We start from the raw sequence: 20,863 nt of genomic DNA on the forward strand, positions 1-20,863 counted from the left end.
AAGTTTTTTAGGGTTATCTGTCATCCGAAACTCGAGAATTCCTGGGATATGCTAGTGCTGGCTCAGTGGCTTTGTATTCAGTAGGGCTGCAGGACACATACCTGGACTGGCCCTACTGCCGGGTCCACTCTGAGAACAGTGGAAACAGGGCTGTTAGAGAGATCACCCTCACCCGTGTTAGAATCATACGGCTGCTCCATAGATTAGTGTACAGGATTTAAAGTTGTAGAATTGTTAGGTGGAGCAGGAGACCAGGCAGGGTGCATATTCCTAAATACATAAGACATCAAGAAAAGCAGACAGGCAAATGCAGGACTTGCCCATTTTGGATATACTAGAGCAGAATTGGTCGGTGAGAAGCTTTCCCTCTATCGTTGGCCCATAAGCCTGTGTCTGTCTGAAGCCCATCTGACTTTGCTTCTAGGAGTAGATCCTCAGGAGCTAAGTCGCCTTTAGTGGCTATTGGAATCCTGCTATTTCAGAAGGGCAGGGTCACGTATTTTGCTCAGATTTGAGGGTCACATGTTAGTCCTTCTTAGAAAATCTCAGTTGTTCAGACCCAGGGTGGCTGTATGCTCATAACTGTTGGGTATCCAGGCTCTAGGACTATGACACCTTCTCTCTCTGCATTTGCATTCCTAGGAATAGGGTCCTGGATCCTGACACGGAACCATGCGGCTCACATTCCAACTTGCAGACTCTGCTGTAGCCTCTCCCAAGTGCCAAAGGTCGTTTATTTTGCTAAATAAGCGCAGTGATTACAGAACCAGCATATTATGGAGATAAACTGGGAATGGAAAAAAACATAATGAATATAATTATAGATATTTTATGAAGTTATAAGTTTTATGAGTCAGCCAAATTCTAAACATACCTAGGTTTTTAAAGAAACAGCTCATAGTATTTAGAGCTGAAAGGGACCATAGAGAGTCCATAGTGATTCCATAGCTTCATTTTACAGATGGAAACTAAGGTCCTAAGAAGCTAGAAAATGGGTAACTAACCCCAGATCTGCAAGACCCAGAGCTTATTTTCCTATGTCTCACTTCCTCTTGAAGTAAAGAGGATTTTTCCTTGTTGTTAAGAAATAGTAAACAAAAGTGCCTTTGGTTTCCACCTTTGTTCATGGACTCAGTAATGCTAAAACCAAAAATAAACACCAACACCCCAAAACCAATCCAAAAAACCCAGCCAGATTTGCCCAAAGAGGCTGCATTTACGTAACAAAAATTTGAGCAATAATGTATATGGTCCAGAAGAGACCATTGTGAGGTTTCCTGCTGGTGATTTGCAGCTTCCATGGCCCTCCCCTTGGGCTTTGGACAAAGAAAAGTTGCAAGGCCAACATCTGCATTTCAAAGACATCTGTCACTGTCGATAGAGATGGCTCAGGAAGTTATTCCCAACGAGAAAAGGACAAAGGACAGCTTGGGGATTTTTCTTCTTCACCTACCTCACATGAGCCTGCGGTCACTAATGAAAGAAGGACTGTCACCAAGAAATGGGTGGAAATGCAAATCATTGGCCCTTCAGATCTCTGAATTGGAGCTATTCTATTCCAGAATTGGGTGCATGAATTTACTGAAAGATTGCACAGAACAGGTAGTGGGGTTGTACCTTTTTTTGTCCCATCAGAATAGGACAGAGCCAGAGTGAATCTGTTATCTCCCTGAGCAGATTGAGTCAGGAATCAGATGGCAGAATGAGGATTGCAAGGGCCCATGGTGCTCTCCAATGGGGCAAAAAGAAGTAAGGGGCCAAAAGAAAGAAAATTTGTGTCAGCGCAAGAGAATGGAGGGAGGCTTGGGGAAGTACAGCCCGTTGGAGTCTGGAATATGGAGAGAGATGACAGAATTTCATTTAAAAATCCTTTAAAACAGTGTGTCTCCTCAACCCTCACCCCAGTTCTCAGAAATATTAGTGTGTCTCTACCCATAGGTATACACAAATGACCCGTTCTTCCTTTTCTAGACCATCTGAATGTTATGGGGTCCATTCTGCTACCACTTGGGTTCATATTTCATGGGTCTTATCTATTCAGTAAATAAACAAGCTTTGTGCCTCCTGGATCTGAGAAAATTAGTATCACTTTGACCCTTGCCTACTTCCCACTGGCACCGTCTAGAATTCCCACTAAATTTATCAAGAGCTGATGCTCACATGGTGGAACTGATGACTTCTGCCCTGCATCTCTGAGAATTTTTACATACTCTGCCATGGTTTGAGAATCTTATCCTAAACTCATCTTTTCTGCAGTCCTCAATAAACACTATGTTATTAGTCAAGATTTTCTTATATTTATCAGCTCTGAATTTAACAAAGTTACTAGTATAAAGACACAGAGACTTTGAAATTACTAACAGTTAAAAGTTTGAAAGAGTATCAAATGGAAACACTGAATCTTTTTAAAATCGGTTAGTTTGTTTTTAAAAGAAATCAGGGACCCATCAGTAGCATCACAGAAACTGCAAACTTGTAAACATGATGATTGAACCTTGTTTTAGTGAGCTTTCGTGACACTGTGACCAAAGACCTGACAAAAACAATTTTAAAGAAGGAAAAGTTTATTTGGGGATCACAGTTTTGCAAATCTCAGTCCATAGACATCCAGCTCCATGGCTCTTGGCCTAAGATGAGACAGAATATCAAGCTGAGAAAGGAAAACAGCTCAGGACATGGCCACAGGAAAGCAGAGACTTCCCCTTAATATATACCCCAAAGGCATGCCCTCAATGACCTGCCTCATCCAGCCACACCCTACCTGCCTACAATTACCACCCAGCTAATCCCTATAAGTGGTTTAATGCCCTGATTAGGTTAAGGCTCTTACAATGCAATCTTTTCACTTCTAAACTTTCTTACCTTATCTCAAGATAACGCAAGAAGGGACGACTCAGGCCTGATTTCCAGTTAGTTCTGCATGATATTGAAAGCACCGTTTGAAAATTTCATGCTATAGCCCCATTCTGGGATGGTTTCAAATGACATTGGTGAAGGGGAGTGTCCCGATTGCGCAGAACTTCAAGCAGTGCATCTGATTGTAAGGAGAAATTACCGGAGGTGTCAGACGCTGGACAAGGACTTGGAAAGCACATGATTGGAAAATTGGTGACAACGGATCTGGGGAAAGGGTAGATGGATACACCTCTCTGAATGGGCAATGAATCTAAAGATATTTGCCCCTTGTGAATTCCTGAAAGGACTATCTGTCTATGCTCTAAATCCATACCTAATACACAAGGTGCTGTTTCTCTCTTACCTGGGATTTGTGGGCCCAGGATTTGAGGGGTGTAAGTAGGATGATTAGCTCCATTCATTATTACTTCTAACGTTCGTTTCCCATCCTGAGAGCCCACTTATCTAGAAGTCTTAGGTCCAAAGAGAGGAGTCCTTGCTCCCGGAGAAAAAGAAGTGGCCGCTATGCTGGCCGGAGTGTCTGATCCTGTTGGCCTGGGGAAACTGGGCTGGTGTCCCCAGTGGAAGTAAGGAAGAGCATGTCTATACACGAGAGACCCCTTAACACTTCTCTCGGTGCTCCCACATCCTGAAGGACACGGAAGACCAGAATGACCGCGTCAGGATGACTAATGGCCCAGGTTTGTCAGGAACACAGGTGTAGACATCCCACCCAGCAAAGAGCCACCACCAGTGGAGGTCCTGGCCAAGGGCAGGGTTATGGGATAGTTAGCAGAAGATGGCTGCGAAGACCAGCCATGACCATATACCAGTTAAAAGAACAAGGGCCCTTAATAGTTGTGTTTTTTCCTTATTTTGTTACAAATGTTTGTATATATTAACCAAATTTTTGTGATTGCTTCCTGATCGTATCCTCTTATCTAACACAAGATGGTTCACTTTATGTCTTGGTATTTAAGTTATGGGGTTTCAAAATAGAAGTGTGCCCCCCCCCCAGGGACTGGGCCTCTCCTCTGGGGAATGGACTAGTGTTTTCATATGTATGTGGGATATTGGATATCATGTTGGTGCAAATATAAATTTGTGATTGCCTTTTTTTTTAGAGATTAAGTACTGTTTTGAGGCCACAGGTATGGATGCCAAACCGACAGAGACTGAAGCAGGATGATCTTGAGGTTGGGATATCCGTATCCGTGGGTCTTCCATCTCCTGCTGGTTGTGTTTATCTGATTGAACCCCCTCAGCTGTCCTCTGTGGGTCTAGTTTTACCCATCAGCCCTGGCAGCCAGGTGCAGCGCTGAGCCCCGGGTGCTGGGTGTTCATGTGTTGAACCACATGGTTTCCGTGTGGTTGGCCTTTGTGGCGCGGCTATCCTTGCTGAGGTACTTTGCTGCTTCTCTGAATGTGCAAGGGCAGGCAGCAGGCAGCTCCTCTCCCGGCATCCTCCCCTGGGAGCCTATCACAGATTCCCAGCACCCTCTGAAACACAAGTAGCAGAAACTGGCAGTGAGAGGAACCACCACCCACACGTCTTCTAGTCTGTGGGAGAAATGTGGCTCAACACGGAGGCTTCACACCAAAGTTCTTTCTGCCTCTGTTACTATTTCTAAATATTATTTGATTTCCCTTTTGAATTGTAAAACATGAAAAGGAGGTTCTGACAGGCCAGTGAAAACAACTAGAGGGGCTGGGTGCAGTCGCTCATGCCTGTAATCCCAGCAACTCTGGAGGCTGGGGCAGGAGGATCTAGAGTTCGAAGCCAGCCTCAGCCACTTAGAGAGACCCTAAGAAAATTAGAAAGACCCTGTCTCAAAATTTAAAAAAAAGGGGGGGGGCTACGAATGTGGCTCGGTGGTTAAGGGCCCCTGTGTTTGATTCCTGGTACAAAAAAAAAAAACCAAAAACTAGAATAATTAATATATTTTTTTCTGTTTTGTTTTATTAGGGATTGAACCCAGAGACACTTAACCACTGAACCACATCCCCAGCCATAGATAGATAGATAGATAGAGTAGATAGTTATAAAATAAAGGTATTGTGTCTAATTACAACTAATATATTCATATATAATATTCATACATTAGTTGTAGTTGGACACAATACCTTTATTTTATTTATTTATTTTTATGTGTTGCTGAAGATCAAATCCAGCACCTCGCACATGAGTCACAACCCTAGCCCTGCTGTAATATTTTATTAGAGACAGGGTCTCACTAAGTTACTTAGGACCTCACTAAGTGGCTGAGGCTGGCTTTGAACTTGTGATCCTCCTGCCTCAGCCTCCTGAGATGCTGGGACTACAGGTGTGTACCACCATGTCCAGCTTAATACGAGTTTGAGAAATGGGGAGGAAACAAAAAATGGGTGTCATTTTAATCCATAGGTCCTTGCCTAGACCTAAGTAAGTACAAACTATTTCAGAAGATTGTGTATGGGTATAACAGGTAGCTTTTTCTATTAAGCAACATATTTGCTAAAAATTAATGATATGAGAAGTGCAAAATTATGATATGAAAAACACAAGGCTTATGGTGTGGTGCTATACTTGAAAAATTTATCAGTCACAATGACAGCTACAAATTCTGTGTTCGTGTGGCACAAATTCATTTCCTAGCAAAGCTTAATGTAAATATTATTATTTTCTCAAATAAACTCTAACCCTAATTTTAAAAGGGTAGGGACCTAATAAAAAATGTAGCACGGTGTCACAGATATGGTGGTTAAGAAATGAGCCAGGCACGGTAGCGCATGCCTATAATCCCAGCAACTCCAGAAGCTGAGGCAGGAGGATCGCAAGATCAAAGTCAGCTCAGCAAAAGCGAGGTGCTAAGCAACTCAGTGAGACTGTCTCTAAATAAAATACAAAAAGGGCTGTGGATATGAGTCACTGGTTGAGTGCCCCTGAGTTCAATCCCCACCCCCAAAAGAAATACCTAAAAATAATAAATACAGCACTTCACCTTGAAGAAATCATGCAAGTGGCTTGTGGATTGGGACATGGTGAGGACTGTGGTTGGTGAAGTGGTTGGTACAAGGAGGTTTATCTGGAATCATGGATGGAAACTTGTAAGACCACATGTGAATGGGCGCATCTCTTAACTCAGGCAGCCATCTGAGGTGGCAAGAAGATATTTGGGGTTATGCATACGTTCATTTTGTCTTATTTCTACACACCTCATTTCAATGGGCAATTTTCTGCTTTCATCTTGTGCTTCTCCTGAATGAGATAGCACGTATCAATCACATGGGAACAAATTTGCATTTTCAGAACAAGATTGATTACAGGACCGACTAAACAACATAAGGAAATCACTCGTCCTTTATTTTTACTGCCATTATCCCAAAAGTTCTTTATATGTCTGGTGCAAATTCATTTGTTTAGTAAAGTTTACTGTGAATATTGATGTTTTCCAAAAAATAATGTGTTTGATTATGAAGGGCTGTCAGACCCCATGAGGACCTAAATATGGTGTTATACAACGTGAAAAATACTGATTTCTAAAATACCCTTGGCCCTGACGGGTAGAGAACATGGAGATCTATATTATTGAGAATCAGGCATCATGCTGGGTGTTGCAGATACTGGGGGGAAATGAAGTGCAGTCCTTGGAATCCCCAGGGAACTTGCAGCCTGGGAGGATCTGGTGCTCTGGGGTGTAGTCAGGGATGTCTACCCAGTGCACAAGTACAGAACAGGAAGAAGCCATTCTTTCTGACCGAAATGTTAAAGGAAATCTGGAGGACATGACAGCTAGACTGTTTGGGGCGAGTGGCTAGGAATTCTCTAGGCAGAGGGAGAAAGTTATTCCAGGTAGAAGCAAGGTGTGAAGGCACAGTTACAAAACAGCACATCCAGGGTTGTCTCCTTAATGTCACACAACCACAATGCATTGGATCAGTTTGCTAGGGTGGCTTAAACCAGACTGTTGGCTTAACCCACACTTATTTCCTTGCAGTTCTGGAGGCAGAAGTTCAAGATCAACGTGTTGGCAGGGTTGGTTTCTTCTGCAACCTCTCTCCTTGTCTTCTGACTGCAGGTGTCTCTGTCCCAATCTCCTTTTCTGAGAACATTGGTGATATTGGACTAGAGTCCACCTTAATGATCATATTTAAATCTTATCACCTTTTGAAGACCCTACCTTTAAATGATCACATTCTGAGCTGCTGAGTGTCAGGACTTTAGACTTGTGAATTTGGGGTGAGGCACAGTTCAGCCCGAAACAATCGTGTGGCCGAGCCCAAGTACGAATAGGGCACCCAGGAGCCACGAAGGAGTAAGGAGCGGTCGCAGGGTTTGAGGACTCAAGAAAAGGCTTAAGGACAGAGGTCTTAAGTACGTGTGTGCGCGCGCATGCCTGCAAAGTATTTGGTGCCTACAGAAACGTAAAGATGTTGGAAAGAAATTACATCTTTTTGAAAGAGAATGACATTTGTGACTGCAGAAACAAAGCAAATCCAAGCTTTAGGACTACTTTAGAGATCTATAGCATACCATAGCCATGCATCCCGATGTCCAGAACCTGGTGTGCCAGTAATACACTAGTCCTCACTTTCCTCCCTTTCCTTCTCATGTTTTCTTCTTTTTAAATTTTTATTTACACTACTGGGGATTGGACCCAGGGGCACTCTATTACTGAACTATATCCCTAACTACCACCCGCACCCCACCAACCCCTGGGTCTTGCTAAGTTGCCCAGGCTGGCCTTGAACTTGCAGTCCTTCTGCCTCAGCCTTCTAAGCAGCTGGGATTACATTATGTGCCACTGCACCCAGCTGGTCATCATGCTTTCTGCCTCTGACCCCTGACTTGTGAAAGCCAGTCTCTTCCTCCCTTGGGCCTCTCACCATTGGCTGCAGGGATTCCCCCTCTATCTCCTAAAAGAGTTTCGGACCCATCTCTTCAGGTTCCAGTTAGCACAGCTGCAAGTGTCCTCTTGCTTTCATGATTCCTCCAGAAAAAAAAAGAAAAAAAAACCTGTTCCTTCTTTTTCCCTTAAAACAGCAAATAACCATGTCAACCTCCCCACGTGTCCCCTCCTTTCCAGAAGTAGAATTTCTGTCCTCAGTCTTTTCATCACAGGTCCCTGGAGCACATAGCCCCCTTGACTTGTTGCTACCGTTTTTAGTCATAATTGAAATGTCCCTGGATTATGGAGTCCAGTGCAGTTGTGATAACCATGAAGTGCTTGTGCATCCCAGGGTTTGATAAGTAACCCTTCAAACTAACAGTTGGTTCTGAAGTGTAGTTAGATATCTCAGAGCCAAGAAAAGCATTGCAAAAATCCTCTTTAAGGAGTAAAATTACAGGACTCAAATAATTGCTGTATACCATGTCCTAATATATGCATGGTTGAAATCAGTAGTTACCTAAAACATTAGGTTTATTTAACCAATGAAGCTCAAAAATGTTTCAGGCAACTTCACTCATGTTTCCTGACTGATGTGCACCAGGGTTTAGAGAAAGAGTACTTGTGTGTGTGTGTGTTTGTGTGTATGTGTGCGCGCATGCCTGCAAAATATATGGTGCCTACAGAAACTAAAGGATGTTTGAAACAAATAATGCAGACCATTTTCCAAAGTGTGTTTAGAGGAACCCAGTCATGATGAATGCCAAGAAAGTCAAGTTTCCTTGGCCAAATGAGACTTTCAATTTCCAAGGCTGAATTTCAAAAACAGTCTAGGAAGCACTGTGTATTCTTTGCTCTTTGGAGACCAGTAGTGATAGCAGCATATTAAGGATTCTGAAAGGTCCCATAGTCAATAAATTTGTTTGGTGTTTTTGTTTTGTTTTGTTTTGTTTTGTTAATTTTCCCTAGATTCTCAAATGTACTGGCCTTAAGAAACTGTACTGACTTCTGAGAAATCCCAGAGACCAAGACATTTATGAAGCTTTAAAATGAACTATCATAGGAGATTTCTGGTTTTCATTTGGAAACATACAATAGAACTTTGATGCAGAGGAATTGGAAGCTGTTATTATTTTAGGTTTAGAAATGAAAATGTAAGAATTGCATCCTTATGACAAATGGAAAATGAACCAGATTTGCTTGGCTTGCCCAGTGATTTTTAATTTTTAGGATCTTCTAGATAAACTAGTAATTATGATGATGCAGCCATCAGATAGTATGTGATTATATCCAGGAAATAATGGATAATGAACACTTCTTTATGTGAAAAAAAATCCCTAAAAGTAATTATTGGATGATGAAAATAAATTAATCCCATACTTTAAAAATAAAAATTGCTGTGATCCCTGAAGCAGTATATATGCATATATAGATTCTTTCATGTGGAAGATTATTACAGAAAAATGCTGAAATATTAAGAAAATGTGGTGCCTACTGCCTTTTTTTGCCTATAAATATGTTCATACAGCCCAAGAGGGTAAATTTTTAGAGAGGCTGGTGAGCAGATTTTCCATAGCTAATAAAGATGGGATCAGGATCTGGGCCAAGCTCTCATCTCAAGCCCACACACTTAACCCCTAATTGGAGCTGTGACCTTTAAAAAAGCCAGTTTGGTGGTACTAGCAGTTTTCCTACCCCTTCTCCCCATTGCTTCGACCACCCAACAAAAGTGACTTTAATGTCATAAAATTCCAAAATGCCACCTTAAATACTCTATGTTGGAAAATACTTTGCTAGACTGTACTTCCTGGCTGTTGGATTTGGGGATATTTCGCAATAGCAATGCCGAAGGGTGCTGTTTTCCTATATTGCTAAAATTGCTTTGATCTTTCAGGTTCCATCTGTGAACCACTGAAGGATTCGCAGGATCGGTAATTTGTCAAGAACATGTCTGCTACTGGCAACCGTGCACTTAGTGTAGCTGATTCTGTGAAGACAGGCTTCGAACACCGCTCCCAAACCATATGTTGATAATAAACCAGTCTATCTAATGGATATTAATAGACACACACTCAAATTTTCGTAATGGTCATTGTGTGTTTCGTAAGTTGCTTTTTTGATGAGAGATCTTGAACCTGAAAGTTGGGGTATCAGATAAATCACAGTATAACTCCTCTGCTTTATAAAGTGTATTCCCTCCTAATGTCACTCAAGTTTGGCTGTCTCCACCACGTAGGGTCTGCTTACACGTTATAACTGAATCTTTTCATAAAGTTAATCCCAGAAAATTAGTGAGTTGCCATGGTCATTAATGAAATAAATCTTAAGATTTAATGATATTTCTGACAGGAAGTGCATTATTAATTTTGGAAAGGAGGATGGGGAAATTATTTTTGCATAATGGAGATGTCTCCAAACATAGACTCTGGAGCAGACTTCTAACAAAAGTGTCTGTGTTCTGAGTGTTCTGAAAGAGAAATTGTGTCCTCAGGACATGACCTTTTTCCCCTCCTGGTAAGAAGGGCTGGTCGTTGAGTGGAAGTTTGGACAGGTGTTGCTGTCCTTTTCCTTTTGTGGTAATACCTGAGCATTGCTGAAACAGCACCCCGGTGACCTCTGAGAAGTGCACTATGACACTTGGACTTCGACACGCCCTCCAGAATGATGTACTTGTGCCAAGTTATTGCCCATATAAGGTGCAGCATCACGTGACAGCACCTATTTCACAGTCAGTCCTCAAACAGGCTAACCCTGTGGATGGGTCACCTGATAGAGGCCATTGTGTGCTTCCGGAAACCCACCCAGGTCTCAGAGCAAAGGCTTCAGATCCTGGTTTCCTTTCCAGGGCTGCCTTTCCCCTGCCCTGTGTTCACATTCAGCTCCTTCTGTGCTCTGTACACTCTGTCCCCCAAACACGTGGCCAACACAGCAAACATCTCACGTGGTGGCCGCCACCTTTCAGAACATGTGGCTGTGACTCTGAGAACCTCATCAACCTGCTGAGCTGACCCACACACCAGGTCACCTGTTGGTTAATATGCCAGTAACCTGTCCAAAAAAATTGTGGTTTATATGATTTAAAATTATAATTAACTCCTTGGGTTCCATTTCAACTGAACACCAACAAAACTACTTTAACTTTACAGCACTCATGATTCTTTCCTATTAATAATTCTAACATAATGTACAGTTCTTAGCTTAGCTTAAATGCTAGACTGCAGACCCAGGTTGGGGTCAGTATACCCAAATTGGTATTTCTGGAATTTTACTAGTATCCTTTGGAATATTTCTGATTAGGAAATTTGAGGTTAGTTATTTCTGCAGTGAGGAAAAAAAACAGTTGTTATAAAAGGGAAAAAGAAAGACTTATGTTGGAAATAAGTAAAATATAGTATAAATTTCTGTGTGACTGTTTGATACAATACTGTCAAAGTTAGAAATCAGGCGTCATTTATGTTTTCAGCCTTGGACAGTTGTAGAGAAGATATTCACTTGTTTCATCAATTTCCATACAGATTGTTTCATTTGGAGGGATTTTACTCATGAAAACCCAAAGTAGGCTTCATGAAAATCACTGGCATATTCGCTCTTTTATAAAAACAAACATTTTGAAATCAAACCCTCTTTTCTTTTTATTTTATTTTATTTTGGTGTGTATGGAGCATCTACTGTGTTATAAACATCACTTCCATTTAAATACCATCTAAAGCAAACTTGAGTACACTGAAGTTTGAGGGTCTGTGTGCACCTGTACTAGATCCCAGGCTGTTTCTCTTTGTAATGGTGAGCTTTCTGCCTGCTTCCTCAGCACCTTATGTAACTACTGACGGTGAACTTGGTTGGAACCACTTCTTCCTCGATTCACATTTTCAGAGAAGTAAGACTAGCACTGAAGGTCACCAGAGGAAAGGAGACCCCAGCTGGTTACATCCTTGACCTCACTGTTAACCCCAGATCCCTTTGTAGGTTGTGGCCAGCAGAGCTCCGGAGCCTCTGGAGATGGATCTGGGTGCTCTGAGCAGGTATTTTTCAGTCTGCTTTGTGAGCTTCCACCTTTCCCTCTCTTTTGGAACTCCTAACTCTGTCTTCAGAGATGTGTTTCCCACAATATAGGCAAGTTATTCCACCTCTCCATGTCTCAGATTCCTCATCTGTAAAATGGGGACATTATTATTAAAGTCTACCTTATAGTCGTGAAGATGAACTCAGTTACTATCTGTAAAGTTCTTACAGCAGGAATATACAAGTAAACAAGTTTTAAACCATTAAAAATGGTTATCAGACTACTGGCTAAGTGGCTTTTTAAGCTTCTTAAAGGAAAGATGAGAAAAAAATGTGATTTCTGGTAGACGGTGATTTACATTTTCTTTCCCAAGGCAGAAGTGGAGTAACGTGAAGGAATTTGTACCAAAGAGCAGAACTGCGAGGGATTACCTAAAATATCCGCCGCAAATGTTGGCAGCAAGCCTAGGTCCTGACTAGATGCAGTAATGTGTGGGGAGGTGTTCACAGCAATTCCTTGGGGGCTCTTCATAGTAGATTTTAAAAAGAGATAAAAGAAATAAATGGAGATATATGGCGATGTGGGGTATTGAGAGCAAACCTTGTACCAAGAGTTAGCAGTTATCTTCTGTATCTAATACAGAAGCATATGATCAAAGATGTGTGTGTGTGTAAACACAAACACCTGTGTGACTTGCATGACTTACATGTTTTTCTCAGCCTCTTCTTTGGAAAAGGACATTGGCTTTTTTTTTTTTTTTTTTTGGCAGATGGACACATCACCTTTATTTTATTTATTTACATGCAGTACTGAGGATTGAACCCAGTGCCTCACACATGCTAGGCAAGTGCTCCACCACTGAGCCACAACCCCAGCCCCTGGCCATCTGCTTTGTTAAAGAAAGCAGACACCACCTTCCTGTAGCCTGCGTGAAGGGGTACAATAGCAGCCAGGATGAAGCTCGGAACCTCTTCTCATTCACCCCAGATGTTTCTTGGGCTCCTGGGGACACAGTCTTACCATGCCCTCAGCTTGTGCTCTGCCTTACTGCGCACAGACTGCACTGGGCTGGCTCCTCTGTTCCTGGCACTGGGCTTGGTCTCTGGCTGCCCTTTGCCCTAGCTCCCTGGGCCAGAGGCAAGTCAGTTGTCATTTGCTCCTAGGCTCAGAGGCACGGCCCTATCAAACTGTGTTTATCTTGTAATCCACAGACAAGAAGAAAGGAGGCAGATTCCAGCCTTTTAAGAAGTTGTTTGGCAAAAGGAAAAAGAAAGACACTTCATTGTCCCGGGAGGAGTCGGTGGGGAAGAAGAGTTCCTCTTCCCAAAGTGTCAGCAATGGGACCTTCTCTTCAGATGAGGAGACCCTGGAGGACAATCTAAGGTAATAACTTGCACTTTCTTTTTCATTTCTCTGGTGTAGTCCTAGGTTGGGGAATGGGATCCCTAAGGAGGCAGGTGCCATTTGGGGATTCATCAGGCAGGAACAGCCTCACCAGTGTGTCCCACCTGGGGCATGCTGGCAGCACCTGTGCATTCTGTGTGGAGAAGTCACCCTGGAGACTTAGCAGTCGAGTCTGGCCTCACTTTCCTGGAGTGCACAGGGACGGGGCGTTGGTGTCTGTCTGCCCTGTTGGTAGATGGCAGTACACGGCCCCGCCCAGCAAGGTCCTCAGGATCGAAGACCAGGTTCCCACGTCCCATTACTTGGCAAAGAGAAAATGACCACAGACTAGACCTCACACTTGAGTTGAGGCCACAGATTGCTCAGGCACAGGGCGAGCACCCTTTGCACCCCTGGCCATCTCTAGCAGCTTCTGGAATGTGTTGTGGTGAACCTTGTAACTTCTTTTTGTCTTCCTCCTTCTCTCCCTCCCTCCTGCCTTCCTCCCTGTAAGAACACAGGCACCAAATCTCACAATGTCTGTGAGATTTCAGAAAAGCAGGGTCAGGGGGAACTTATCACCTGAGTGCTGGGCACTGAAGTCAGAGTCAGCTGGCTGCACTCTGACCCTGACAGTTTAGAAATGGGCTCCTTGAGGGTTGGGGTTGTAGCTCATTGGTAGAGCACTTGCCTCACATGCATGAGGCACTGAGTTCGAATCTCAGCACCACATAAAATAAAGAAGATTTGTCCATCTACAACTAAAAAAATTTAAAAAAAAAAACATGAAAGTTCACTTTGAGTTTAAAAAGAAAGAAACAGGCTCCTTGAAGAAGCCTTTGCAAGTACCTAGTCTGACTGATTTGCCCTCACCCATGCTTCCCAATGTCACGAGTCTGGCTCCAGTAAAGAACTTCCTATGGAAATGACTGATTTGCTTGTCTGTCTCTCTCGTTCGACTGTTACTCTCATGAAGTCAGGGACCGGGTTTAACTCGGTGTCCTATAAATTTTTTTTTTTTTTTAAGTTCCTATGAATGTCTGGCCCTGGTACCTAATGCAGGCTGAAGGAAGGGATGTAGGAAATGTGATATTCTTACTGTGTGGCAAGGAGAAAGACAACTTCTCTTTCAGTGGTGTGTGTCAGTAAATTCTAATGGACACTACTTACTCTTGTGCCCAAATTACAAAACCCACAGGTAGGCAGGGTGCCTTAAGCCCTATGGTGTTCCTAGCAGCATCCATTAGTTTAACCACCACTGACTGTCGACAGGCCTGTGATTGTTTTTCATTGCCTTCACCCTTCAGGAAGGAGAGGACTTAACTGAAAGGAACACTCAGCCAGCCCTGAGTGACCCCCCTGTTGGAATGCCCGTGCTGATGTCTAGTTGAGTATCGCCCAGTACGAATCCATTTTGATTTTACTTCAGTTCCTTCAGTTGTAAAACAGGAACGCGAATCTTTGCCTCTGTGTCAGAATGAGATACAGGTACTACTAAAGCATGCCCAAGAAGTCATTTTATGCAAAAATGAGGTCGTGCGGAAAGTTCGCCTTTGGAAAAATGATCCTATAAAACCAACTTGTCTTTTTTATAGTAGGTAATGGTTCTGCCATGTCCCTGAAGTCGTCTTGAATTGTTTTGGGCTCAGAGGAGATGGAGACCTCAGAAGTTCTCTTCTCACTTAAGTCTACATTCTGTTTCCCTCTTGTGGTTTCCTTAAGTTTTTAAGGTTTTCAAAAGCCTGCAAAAGCTCATATTAGATCAAGCAGCTACATTTCTATAAAATATGGATAATTTCACCCATTCCCATTATTGGTTCTTGTTTATAAACTTCCACTTATGAAACATGTGCTATATTCCAATTAAGTATGTATTTATATTAAAAGCTCGTCTAATAAATAAGGGAGCTAGCACTTTGGAGTATACATTTTTTAAAAATATCTAAATACTTTAAAAATTAAAATGGAATTATCAACAGTGGCTTGTGAGTTCAAAGTCAGCCTCAACCAAAGTGAGGTGCTAAGCAACTCAGTGATACTGTGTCTCTAAATAAAATACAAAATAGAGCTGGAGATGTGGCCCATGAGAGTGAGATTTCTTCACTGAGTCAGAATTTAAATTCACTGAGTCAGTGGTCCAATACCCCTGGGGTCAAACCCCAGTATCCCCCCCCAAATTGAAATATAGAAATAATCTAAAAATATGTATTTCCCCTTCTTCCAGGAAATTGACAATTACAAAACAGTCCTGCCCACAAAGTAAAAATTGCATGTATTGCTTACAGCATAACTGAACTTCTGACTGTCTGCCTGCCTTTTAGATGGAGAAAATGAAAAATATTGTTTCCAATAATTATTATTTTCAGTTCACTGCTAAATTATGTTGCAATGATTTTTAAACGTAACATTTTACTTAGGGAAAACTCTCATTGAAACTCAAAACTCAAAATTCATTCGATGCAATGTTGCATGTCTATAATCTCAGTGGCTCTGGGGTTGGAGGATGACAAGTCCAAAGCCAGGCTCAGCAACTTAGCAAGACACTCTCTCAAAATAAAAAATGGCTGGGGATGTGGCTCAGTGATTAAGCACCCCTAGGTTCAGTCCCTGGTACAAACAACAGCAACAACAGAAATTCTGTCAACATGATCTTGGGTAGAGGTTCCAGGAGGCAGATTGCAGTGCAGTGTGAGGGAGAATTTCATAATTAATAAAGCCACCTAAAAAGAGGAAGTTTGTGATATGTCCACAGGGGATGGAGCCCACGAGAGTGAGATTTCTTCACTGAGTCAGAATTTAAAGTGACTGAACTTCAACATGTTATTGAACCCTAAGAATCTGTAATTCCAGAAATGTGTTTGTGACCAAGAATAGCTCCTCATTGATCTGCTCCTTCTGCCTGAGGCTTTCCATTTCCTTTGGGCTTTTAAAGCATTCTGTTCTTCCTCTAGGTGAGAAGCCATTGTGTCTCCTAGGCTGCTGCTTTTAAATTATACATGCCTTGGGAAAAGCAAAGCAATGAAACACTGCCAGTTTTTAACAATTTAATGTGACTTTCTTTGTTAGTTAAATACAATTAATACTATGCTTCCAGAAGTATGTGAAATGGATGTTATATGTAAAAGAGGGGAGAAAAGGATCGTTTTGATAAATTGGTTTGGGTAATGCTGGGCAAAGAAAAAATAAGATTCTTGACATGGAACTTTATAGGGCTTCTGCTATGTTCATGTGCCCTGTGAATCCTAAGACGAGGGATGTGTTACAGAGTATTTCCAAGAGTCCTTTGACTCCAGATCCTTTTTTTTTTTTCTTCATAGAAATATCTAATGGCATGTATTAAATCTACCACTAATTGAGCTTAATGTGATATGTTTTGCATAGGTGAACTCATGGAATATTTACTATCCTCTAAGATTGACATTATTATTCCCTGGAATACTAATGAGAAAAGTAAGGCTAGAGTGACTTGCCCAAGGTCATACAGCCAGTAAGTCCCCAAACTATTCAAACATAAAGAGTGCATTTTTAAGTGTTGGCTGCACTGCCTCTCAAGGAGGCTGCAACCTTACTAGGGAGCTAGTCACATGGCCCTGAGTTGTCCTACCAGTCGTGGGTCACTAGACTTAGGTGTCCGACCGCTTCCTGCTGCCTGACTGAGGTTCTACTATTTACTAAGACTCCACTTGTTCTGCTTCCAGTTTCTTCTGAACACCAATGACCTATTATATGATGCACAACTTCAGCACTTTATACTGAGTATCAACTATAAGCACAGGGAGAAATGAGGGTGCTCCAGAGTAGGTGAGCTCACTCTAGGACTGAAACAGTCAGGACAGGTTCAGGAATAAGGAGGTCAGGAGCTGGCTCCAGATAATGTGCAGGACTTGGAGGAGCTGAGAAGAGCATGAAGCTGCCAGATAATGACATAAGCAGAAACTTTCAAGGACGAATGAATGTGGTAAATAGAATAGGAGGGACCTTTCCATGTTACTCTAAGAGACTATTGTTGCCCTCATATGAAAACCAGGCAAAGAGATTGCAAGAAAAAAAATTTTTTAATTAAACTTTTTAAAACCCCATAGGCCAATCTCCTTATGGATATAGACACAAAGATCTTCAACAAAATACTAGCAAATGGAATTCAGAAACATATGAAAAGGATTATATTTCATGACCAAGTGGAATTTGTCCCAGGAGTGCAAGGTTGGTTTAATGTAGAAAAAAATCAATCAGTGTACTATGTCATATTAATAAAAATAAAGGAAGAAAAAAATAAAACAAAGAACAAAAAAACACAATCATCTCTAGATGTACAGAGAAAACATTTGACAAAAATCCAATGCTCTTTTATAACTGAAAAACAGACAGTACACAATAGGAATAGGCAGGAATATTTTTGTCTTTGTAAAGGACACCTATGAAAAATCCACAGCTAATAACATAATGGTGAAAGAATGAATGTGTTCTCTTAAAATCAGGAATGAGAAAAGGATGTCTTTTCTGATCCTTTCTATTCAACACTGTACTGTGTAATATTGTACTATAGTTTATTACTGAGACAATTAGAAAAGAAAAATAAATAAAAAGCATCCATCTTGGAAAAGAAGTAAAACTATCTCTGTTTACTAATGCCATGATTATATGTAGAAAGATATAAGAAATCCACTCACATAAAAAAACTACTAAACTAATAAACAAGGTTGAGCAAGGCTGCAGGATGTGGAATTGGAGTTTTTGTATCTCAGTAGTATTTTTGTATACTATCAATGAATGATCTGAAAAGGAACTTAGGAGAACGATTTCAGCTGTAGTAACATCAAAAAGAATAAAATACTTTAGAATAAACTTAACTAATACAAGACATGTACACTAAAAATGACAAATATCATTGACAATGTCATGAAAGATCTAAATAGATGGGAAGATATACTATGTTCATGGAATAGAAAATATTATTAAGATGGCTGTACTCCCAAATTGATCAGTAGATTCCATGCAGTCCCTATCAAAATCCAGCTGTCTTTTATTTTACTCTAGAAATGAGCAAATGGATCCTAAAATTCTTAGGAAGATGCAAGGAATCCAGAACAGCTAAAACAATCCTTAAATAGAAAAACAAAGTTAGAGGACTCACACTTCCCAATATTAAAACTTATTATAAAGCTATAGTAATCTGAACAGTATGATATTGATATATGTATATATATCTATTGATGGATGTATGTAAAATTGGGATTTATAATAGAGTCCAGATATAAACCCTTACAGTTATGATCAACTGATTTTCAACAAGTGTGCCAAGACAATTCAATTGGTAAAAATAGTCTTCAACAAATTATGCTGCGACTATTAGAAAGTTACACACAAAAGAATGAAATTGGATCCCTTTATTATACCATGTTCAAAAATTAACTCAGAATGGATTACAGATCTAAATGTAACAATCAAAATGATAAGGTATACACCTATAATTCCAGTGACTTGGGAGGCTTAGGGAGGAGGATTGTAAATTTAAGGCCAGCCTCAGCAACTTAGTGAGACCCTCAGCAACTGAGCAAAAACCTGCCTCAAAAAAATAAAACAATAAAAATGAAGGGCTGGAAATGTAGTTTGGTGATGCAGTTCAGCTCCCTGGTCCAATCCCAAGTACCAAACAAAACAAAAACCTCTTAAAAGAAAACAAGTAAGTCTCTTGAATTAGGCAGTGGTTTCTTAAGTATTCAAAGCACTCATAACAAAAGAAGAAAACAGATAAGTTGGACTACATCAAAATTAAATTTGTGCTACAAATGATAACATCAAAAAAGTGAAAAAAAGCTAGATACAGAGGCACATGCCTGTAATCCCAGTGTCTCAGGAGGCTGAGGCAGGAGGATAAAAGTTCAAAGCCAGCCTCAGCAGCTTAGTGAAACCCTAAGCAATTGGTCAAGACCCTGTCTAAAAAAGAAAGTAAAAAGGGCTGGCGATGTGGCTCAGTGGCTAAGCACCTCTGGGTTCAGTGGAAGAAAGGGAGAGAGGGAGGGAGGAAGGAAGAAAGGGAATCCAGAATAAGGAAACATTTGCAAGTAATATATCTGATATGTTTATAATACCTAAAGAACACATACAACTCAATAATAAAAAAGGCAAAAAGTTTCTTTTTTTTAATGAGCAAAGGATTTGGATAGACATTTATTAGAAAACAAAAAGGTATAAAAATTTCCATTAGCACATAAACTGTACTTGCTGAACATCATTAGCTATCAGGGAAATGCAAAGAGATGCCACTTTCCACTCCTTATGAAGATTACAACCTAAAAGACAGACAAAAACAAGTGCTGACTGGGGTACATAAAAATTGGAGCCCTTATTCATTCATGGAGGTAATGTAAAATGTTAAAAGATTCAAGTGGTGCACTCCCATAATCCCAGCTCCTCCACAGGCTGAGGTGGAAGGATCACAAATTCCAGGGCAATCTGTCTCAAGAAGTGACTGGGTCTCATATTAGACAAAAGTGCCCAAAACATATGTTGGAGAAAAGATAGCCTCTTCAACAAATGGTGCTGAGAAAACTGGAAATCCATATGCAGCAAAATGAAATTAAGCTCCTATCTCTCACCATGCACAAAACGCAACTCATAGTGGATCAAGGACCTAGCAATTAGACCAGAGACCCTATGCCTAATAGAAGAAAAAGTAGGCCCCAATCTCCATCATATCAGATTAGGCCCCAACTTCCTTAACAAGATTCCTAAAGCATAAGAAATATAAAATCAAGAATCAATAAATGAGATGAATTCAAACTAAAAAGCTTCTTCTCAGCAAAAGAAATAATCAATGAGGAGAGAGCCTACAGAATGGGAGCAAATTTATGCCACACACACATCAGATGGAGCACTAATCTCTAGGATATATAAAGAACTCAAAAAAAACATAATACCAAGAGAAACAAATAACCCAATTAATAAATGGGCTAAGTAACTGAACAGACACTTCTCAGAAGATGTACAATCCATCAACAAACATGAAAAAATGTTCAACATCTCTAGCAGTTAGAGAAATGCAAATCAAAACTACTCTAAGATTTCATCTCATTCCAGTCAGAATGGCAGCTATTAAGAATACAAACAACAATAAGTGTTGGCGAGGATGTAGGGAAAAGGCACACTCATACATTGCTGGTGGGACATTGCTGGTGGGACTGCAAATTGGTGCAGCCAATATGGAAATCAGTATGGAGACTCCTTAGAAAACTTGGAATGGAACCACCATTTGACCTAACTATCCCACTCCTAGGTTTATATCCCAAAGACTTAAAAACAGCATACTACAGGGACACAGCCACATCAATGATTATAGCAGCACTTCACAATAGCTAAATTTTGGAAGTAACCTAGATGCCTTTCAATAGATGAATGGATAAAGAACTGTGGCATATATATATACTCAATGGAATATTACCCAGCATTAAAAGAATAAAATCATGGCATTTGCAGGTAAATGGATGGAGTTGGAGAATATCATGCTAAGTGAAGTGAGCCAATCCCAAAAAACCAAACACCAAATGTTTTCTCTGATAAGTGGATGCTGATCCACAGTGTTGGGAAGGGAGCACAGGAGGAATGGAGGAACTTTGGATAGGTCAAAGGGGAGAGAGGGGAAGGAAGGGGCATGGGGGTAGGAAACATTGTGGAACGAGATGGACATCGTTATTCCAAGTACTGTATGAAGACA

The 20,863-nt window shown here is 41.0% G+C and overlaps 1 protein-coding gene across 4 annotated transcripts in view; it reads left to right on the top strand.

Annotated features, from left to right (window-relative positions):
• Positions 1 to 20,863, top strand: part of Cracd (capping protein inhibiting regulator of actin dynamics) — a 245,621-nt gene that overhangs the window by 180,811 nt on the left and 43,947 nt on the right. For all 4 annotated transcript variants that reach the window (XM_040292385.2, XM_005320023.5, XM_021722817.3 and 1 more), the window contains one exon: positions 12,978 to 13,149. The gene's annotated coding sequence lies outside the window, so the exon portion shown is untranslated. The remainder of the gene's footprint in view (positions 1 to 12,977; positions 13,150 to 20,863) is intronic.

Source organism: Ictidomys tridecemlineatus, chromosome 9 (genome assembly GCF_052094955.1).
Source record: "Ictidomys tridecemlineatus isolate mIctTri1 chromosome 9, mIctTri1.hap1, whole genome shotgun sequence".
Taxonomy (NCBI): domain Eukaryota; kingdom Metazoa; phylum Chordata; class Mammalia; order Rodentia; family Sciuridae; genus Ictidomys; species Ictidomys tridecemlineatus.